The following is an 8,139-nucleotide window of genomic DNA, read 5'->3' as shown; positions in this document are numbered from 1 at the left end:
AACAAGGTACTGCAACAGCCTCGGTTTCAGAGGACCTCAACTCTTTAATACCCTGCCAAAACATTTGAGAGACCTGCAAGACATGGATATAGAGGTCTTCAAAACAAAACTCGACGCTTTCCTCTCCACGATACCAGACGAACCAATGGCTCGAAATGAGACACAGTTTAGGGCAGCGATGTCAAATTCTCTTATACACCAGATGTGCCATCAAAACTCTTGATTGGACTATATAAGGTAGAGGAGAAGAGCCATGCAAGGAGCGTGAAGAGAGCACAGCATAGAGATGGAAAGTCACGGTGGTGCTCCAGCATGACCACAGCCACTTGGCTGAAACCCATAAATAAATAAATAAATAAAAAAAATATATATATACATATATATGTATATACTTACATATATATACACACACATATACATATATATGCATACATATATTTTTGCGCGCGCGCACCCACGCACACACACACACACATAAACGGGTATGATATAACATTGCTTAGGTGATACTGATTGAGAAGCGAAATATCTATTTGTCTATGTTTGCTGTATTTTCTGTATGTCTTTTCTGAAATTAGTTCTTTTGTAGTAATCACTGTTTGTTAACTCTATGTTCTTCCTTGTTGTAATAAGCTGGTAGGTTTCCGGACAGCGTTTATATTGTTAAAACTGCAGACGCCATCCGATTGAATGACACTGTTCATGTGTCGAAACCATAGCCATATCCGTTTGGGCAGCTGATGATGGGAATGCACATATGTTATGCTTGACTGTGATATTCTTATATCTTAGTCTGGTCATTCTGGGGTTGTACTTTATTCTTGTAAAATGTAAAGTGTTTAGGGATTCATAGTTTGTGGGGATCACTTACACTAATTTTGTTTGGTTTTCATCATAGGTAACCTAATTAGGCTTGGACAATGCTTAGATATTGGTGCCTTCTTTTTTTTTTTGAGGTTCTGCGGCATGTACACACACACTACACCACCTGTCCTCGTCTGTTGTTTTTTTCGTAAATTCTCCCATATATATACACTTATATACACATGCATACATATATATATATACATGTATTCACATATAAATAAACATATATACATATATACATATATACGCATGCATACACACACACACACATACATATATATATATATATATATATATACACACACACATATACATATATAGCGCAGCTGTTCAGTTCCACTGCGTTGTACCTTGGGCAAGTGTCTTCTACTATAGCCTCGGGCCAACCAACGCCTTGTGAGTAGATTTGGTAAACGGAAACTGAAAGAATCCCGCCGTATATATATATATATATATATATATACACACATCTGTGTGTATGTTTATTCCGTATCCCATCACTGCTTGACAACTGGCGTTGGTATGTTTACGTCCCCGTAATTTAGCGGTTCAGCAAAAAGAGAATACGTACTAGGCTTTAAAAATATAGTCCTGGGGTTGATTCATTCGACTAAAAGCTCTTCAATGCGGTACTCCAGCATGGCCGCAGTCAAATGACTGAAACAAGTAAAAGAATAAGCGTATACACACACATTATATATATTGATCGCTAGCCACTACACATTCTTTTTTTTTCTCTTCCTGTTTCTTTCTGTGGAAGCGCATAGGCTCGAAACGTTAAAGACTTTTTCACTTCCCGAGCGTTAAACGAATACATCTGTTTGTTGTCTACACCACCTGTCTTCGTCTTTTGTTTTGTTGTATTTTTTTGTGTGAATTCTCCCTAGATTTATATATATATATATATATATTTATATAAGGGCATTACTATACAATAACGCCTCACGCCATGAGGGACTCTAAGGTCAGACTACTATAAAAACACATTTTTACCGAATGCGAGGAAATGCAACTCTCAAAGCCAACCCCTTAAAAACGGACTAAATTATAGATCATGATTTGGTAGTTATTGTAGTATTATACAACTTCTACTCGTCAGTATAATATGGTCAAGAAAGGCGCAGGCGAGTTATATGGTAGGAAGTTTGCTTCCCAACAACTTAGTTCCGGATTCAGTGGCATTCCGTAACACCTACTATAGTCATGCGCCCATCAAAGGCTCATGAGAGGATTTGATCTCAGAACACAGATGAAATTGATCGCGTTAGTACATATATTCCTTAGTCAACCTCTTTTTCTTCTTTTTTTTTGGCATACAAAGGATCCAACTAAAGCTAGAAATGTATGACGGGCTGCATTTAGAGGCGGTCTGCAAATAAATCGATGACCATTCCCGATCGCGGACTATTAATTTTTTCCGATCTCCCAATCAAAACATATATAGTAAGTTCGAGTTAGGATTGAGGTTAGGATTAGCGTTAGAGTTATGGTTATATTTCGGTTGGGGTAAGAACAAACCAACTTAAAAGCTTCACTTAAAGAAAAAGAAACAAAAAGTGCAAGGAAAACAAGATATTCCCGTCAATAAAAGCACAAAATACAATGCAAAATCTGAAGAAAATTGAAAAGCATATATTATTTTGTAAATATATGTAAAGGGGACAGCTTCAATGATTGCTTGAAAGTGATATCTCACCCATTACATACAAACATGCACAGAGACGTTTACAATACGTGAATTAACACAACAACAATGATATATAAACAGATATATGAACCTTCTGTCGACGTTTTAGTTTTGGAAAATAACGCAGATATAAGTAACAACTATGAAAAAACATTGAAACAGAAGTAGATGTTATATCTGTAATAGTTAAAATAAACAAACTGTAATGAGCTGTGATTGGAAATAAAGTAGAAGAGGTATGTTGATAGTGTTGACCCATGAAATGAAGAATTTATTGAAGTTTTGAGATGATTTGCTCGTCAGGGAAGATACGAGTTCTTAGACATAAGGTTCTGCTTGAAACATTATTCTCTACTTCATCTCATGCTGCTGCAATATAAACCATTTTTCTTGATATTTCCAAACTAATTCATGCTGACACAAACCACCACTAACTTACCAATTCTAGCGACTATCCTTAACAAGTTCTGATAGTTTGCTTACATTCTTCTAAAAATACATACAAAATCAGCTTAGCTAAATCTCTACTCACTTCCAAAGTTTCACTGAAATTAACATGCTAAAGAAGACTCCTATAAAGAAGAGAAAAAGTAATGATTCATATGCATACGAAGAAAAGTGTTACTACCGTCGACTTACTTGACTATCAAGAAATAGTAGCCAAAGTTCCCTCAAATCACACCTTACCATCTTTAAAACAAATGGAAGAATAAAATATTTTGCCAAATTCTCTTCTGTATGTGTAGGAGTGGCTGTGTGGTAAGTAGCTTGCTTACGAACCACATAGTTCCAGGTTCAGTCCCACTGCGTGGCACCTTGGGCAAGTGTCTTCTACTATAGCCTTGGGTCGACCAAAGCCTTGTGAGTGGATTTAGTAGACGGAAACTGAAAGAAGCCCATCGTATATATATAAATACGTATATATATATATTTGTGTGAGTGTGTGTATGTGTTTCTGTGTCTGTGTTTGTCCCCCCAACATCGCTTGACAACCGATGCTGGTGTGTTTACGTCCCCGTCACTTAGCGGTTCGACAAGAGAGACAGATAGAATAAGTACTAGGCTTACAAAGAATAAGTCCTGGGGACGATTTGCTCGACTAAAGGCAGTACTCCAGCATGACCACAGTCAAATGACTGAAACAAGTAAAAGAATAAAAGAGACTTATTAGTTAATGTCGTCCCTGATAGTCGTATATAAATTCTTCGTCGGTAATGACACCTCAAGCCAATATTTACCTCCAAATTTATTACAAATATTTATCTCTAATTTGCAGAATAAACATCGTCAAACATTGTTTGTTATTAGATTTATATTCCGGCTTTACGCTTTGAGTTCAAATTCCGCCGAGGTCCAACTATGTCTTTCATTCTTTCAGGGTCAGTACCAATTGAGCAGTGAGGTTGATATAATTGACTATAGTACTCTCCACAAAAATTTCAAGCCAAACGCCAGTTGGAGAAAAGATTACTACTACTACTACTGCTGCTGCTGCTGCTGCTGCTACTACTACTACTACTAATAATAATAATAATAATAATAATAATAAGGCGGTGAGCTGGCAGGATCATTAGCACGCGGCCGAAATGCTTAGCGGTATTTCGTCTGTCGCTACGTTCTAAGTTCAAATTCAGCTGAGGTCAACTTTGCCTTTCATCCTTTCGGGGTCGATAAATTAAGTACCAGTTACGCACTGGAGTCGATGTAATCGACTCATCCTCTCCCCCAAAATTGCTGCCCTTGTGGCAAAATGTGAAACCATTATTATTATTATTATTATTTCTGGAAATTATCCATAGGCCCCGGACCAAGCAGATACCGCTATACAAAGCAGCGATCCAACCACGGAAAACCAAACCGAAACCGGCTGCCCTGAGTACAGCTGCCAAGTATTGATGGTCGACCCTATCAAAGACCTTAGACTGATCTGAATTGATCAGAACCCCACCCATGCCAGCTTTGTTCCTACCCTCTCTGTGATGTAGCGCATAAAGTGGAGGTTGTCACGAATAGATCTGTTTGGGATGGTAAATGTGTGCCTTGCCAGTCAGCTTGTCCATGAGAAGCACCAACCTCTTGGCTAACATCTTGGTCAAAATCTTCAACTCTGTATTGAGCAGCATGATAGGCCTGAAATTTTCTATAACATCCCACTTGTTTGGGTCCTTTTTCAGCAGTACTGATGCTGAGTAGAAGTTAGTCCCCTCAAAATTAACCCTTTAGCATTTAAACTGGCCATATCCGGCTGAAATACTCTACCTGTTTTATGGTCAAACTGTCCAGATCTATTCTCTCACACCAACCCTAAAATATATCATTCTAAAAATTAACAGTTACCTCATCAAAATCTCAAAGCTATCAAATAATCCTTTCTACTTTAGGCACAAGGCCCGAAATTTTTGGGGAGGGAGCCAGTTGGTTAGATGAACCCCAGTATGCAACTGATACTTAATCTATCGACCCTGAAAGAATGAAAGGCAAAATTGACCTCGGCGAAATTTGAACTCAGAGCATAAAGACTGACGCTAAGCATTTCACCTGGCATGCTAACGTTTCTGTCAACTCACCACCTTTAATAATCTTTTCTACTCTAGGCACAAAGCCTGAAATTTTGTAGGGAGGAGGACATCAATTAGATCGACCCTAGTATGCAACTGGTACTTAATTTATCGACCTCGAAAGGATGAAAGGCAAAGTCAACCTTGGTGGAATTTGAACTCAGAACATAAAGACAGAAGAAATACCGCTAAGCATTTTGCCCGGGGTGCTAACGCTTCTGCCAGCTCACCACCACCTTAAAGCTATAAAATAATGCATGATTAATTCAAACAACAACGTGAATAAAAAAAGCATTACATTTGACAGAGCAGTTTGGTTGTTAAGGGGTTAAACAACCTGTCTGTGCTTGGTGGCATGATAAAATGCACCCAGTTCACCCTGTAAAGTGTTTGGTGACAGAATGAGTGTTCCGCTGTAAGAATTCTACCAAAACAAGGAATGTACAAGACACAGAAGCAGCCATAAGATGTATCACTATAATAAACCTTCTACAATGGTTGTAACTCAAAATAAGAACTGGGACAAAATAGGGGTACGCTTTAGTCTGCCTTGTACGAAGCAATCTGTCTAGTGCTGATGACAAAAATAAATGCATTAGTGTTCTTTGAAAAGTGGTTGGTGACAGGAAGGGTATCCAGGTTTAGAAGATATGCCCCACTTCCATAAAGAAACAGAAAATACAAGCAAGTTGTGCACTCCACAAGCATCAAAACAGGCTTTCCAACTAGGCAAGGTGTAATATTGAGTAAACTGTTACACCTAATCCTTCTTTCCAAGAATTGCAACCAGTTTGGCTTTCTGTAGAGAATTTGTGTTTTTGAATATTACTGCAGTTTGTAGGAAGTCTTCTTTCATGGTGGTACCAATCCTTCTTAACAATACCTTGATACTATTCTAAATAAGATACAACTTGTCTGGCACTAGAGAAACAATAAAATGTACCTGATGCAAATTGCAAGATATGCACAACACCAAAATTGATCAGTTAACTTTATCATTTTGTTTGTTTGCATGTGTGTGTGTGTGTGTGTGTGTGTGTGTGTGTGTGTGTGTGTGTGTGTGTGTGTGTGTGTATGAAGGCATGTGGCTAAGTGGTTTGGGTATTTGTAAGAACATGAGTTCAATTCCCAGCGGTATGTTGTGTCCTTGAGCAAGGCACTTTATTTCACATTGCTCCACTCAGCTGACAAAAATGACTTGTATTTCAAAGGGCCAGCCTTGTCACACTGTGTCATGCTGAATCTCCCTTATCGCATTCTCAGAGAATATCCCTGAGAACTACATTAAGGGTACTTGTGTCTGCGGAGTGCTCAGCCACTTGCAGGTTAATTTCATGAAGAGATTGTTCCATTGATTGGAACCCTTGTCATCGTAACTGACAGAGTAACAGTTTCTTTTTGTGTGTGTGTGTGTGTGTGTGTGTGCACCAAATAAGATGGATTGCAACAAGTGATGAGTTCTATTCAACCCATAACAGCAACTGAAAAGTATAACAACATACAAACCAGTTCAAATATGTTTGTTTAAGTCAAAGGCGAGTTTCTTTTGTTTGTTTGTTTTTTTCATCTCCTCAACAAACTGCAGTGAAATGCCTTAATACAAGGCCCGAAATTTTGTGGGAGGGGGTCAGTTGATTAGATCAATCTCAGTATGCAACTGGTACTTAATTTATCGACCCCAAAAGGATGAAAGGCAAAGTTGACCTCGGCGAAATTTGAACTCAGAACATAAAGACACACGAAATGCCGCTAACCATTTCGCCCGGCGTGCTAACGATTCTGCCAGCTCGCCGCCTTTAGAGAATTCTATTAGAATATTACTTCAGTCTGTAGTAAGTCTTCTTTCAAGGCGGCACCATCACCTCTCAATAATACCTTAACATGTGCACATTAAGTTCAAATCCTAGCAGTGTTGACATAGTCCTTCATTCTTCCAGGGTCCATAAAATAAGCAAGTCCTTCATTCTTCCAGGGTCGATAAAATAAGCACCAACCAAATATTGTGATTGGTTCCCAGGGCTACACACTTTTCTCCTACACATGAATTTTGCTCTATTAAAAAAATTAAAAATAGCTGTTAATTTTAGATGAGTTGATTCTGGTTCCACACTGAGAGAAGACCTCCTAGAAACCAAAGAAATCAGACACTTAAAGAATGGAAAGAGTGATAGCATGAGTGACCACCTTATAAGGTTAAACAGTCAAAGACTAGATTAAGAGTTTCACAATGGGTTACCATTGTTGTTATTGTTGTTTGGGTCAGTCCTGATTTAGCAAATCTATGACCAACCAAATGGTGGAACCTTGGGCAAGTGCCTTCAACTTATAGCCTCAGGTCAATCAAAGCCCTGTGAGTGGATTTGGTAGATGGAAACTGAAAAGAAGCTTGTCGTGTGTGTGTGTGTGTGTGTGTGTGTGTGTGTGTGTGTGTGTGTCACCATCACTTGACAATCAGTATTGATGAGATTAAATTCTGGTAACTTAGTGGTTCAACAAAATAGACCAATAGAATAAGTATCAGACTTTAAAAAATTAAGTACTGGTGTTGATTTATTTGACTAAAAATTCTTCTATGCAGTGCCCCAGCATGGCCACATTCTAATGGTTGAAACAAGTAAAAGGTAAAAGAGAACTGAGACCATCCCATCTTTTATTCAAAGTACCTCTAGGACTACATTATTTAATGGATGGTATAGTAGTTATTATTCATGGCTGTAGTTGTTGCTTAGTCCCAAGTCAGTTTTGATCCAAAGATGTTCCAAATGTGACCATCTATTTTTTTTCTTCAGTATTTTGTATTCAGCACCATATTACCTGATACACCATCTGCTATTTGAGGAAGATTTAATTTCTACTTCTAGCAACTATAGAAACTCGTCCATTTATCCAATCATTATGTTTATCTATAAGACAGGAATCAACTAAAATGTTACAAGATTTTGTTACATTCAAGGCCAGATTCCTACATAACTTAGCATTTTGTCCAGTCAATTAAAACTAATAATTAACAGACAAGTTAATTGGAGT

The sequence above is a fragment of the Octopus bimaculoides genome, chromosome 16 (assembly GCF_001194135.2).
Source record: "Octopus bimaculoides isolate UCB-OBI-ISO-001 chromosome 16, ASM119413v2, whole genome shotgun sequence".
Classification (NCBI taxonomy): Eukaryota; Metazoa; Mollusca; class Cephalopoda; order Octopoda; family Octopodidae; genus Octopus; species Octopus bimaculoides.
The sequence above is the reverse complement of the archived record's forward strand: the minus strand, read 5'-3'. Positions refer to the sequence as shown.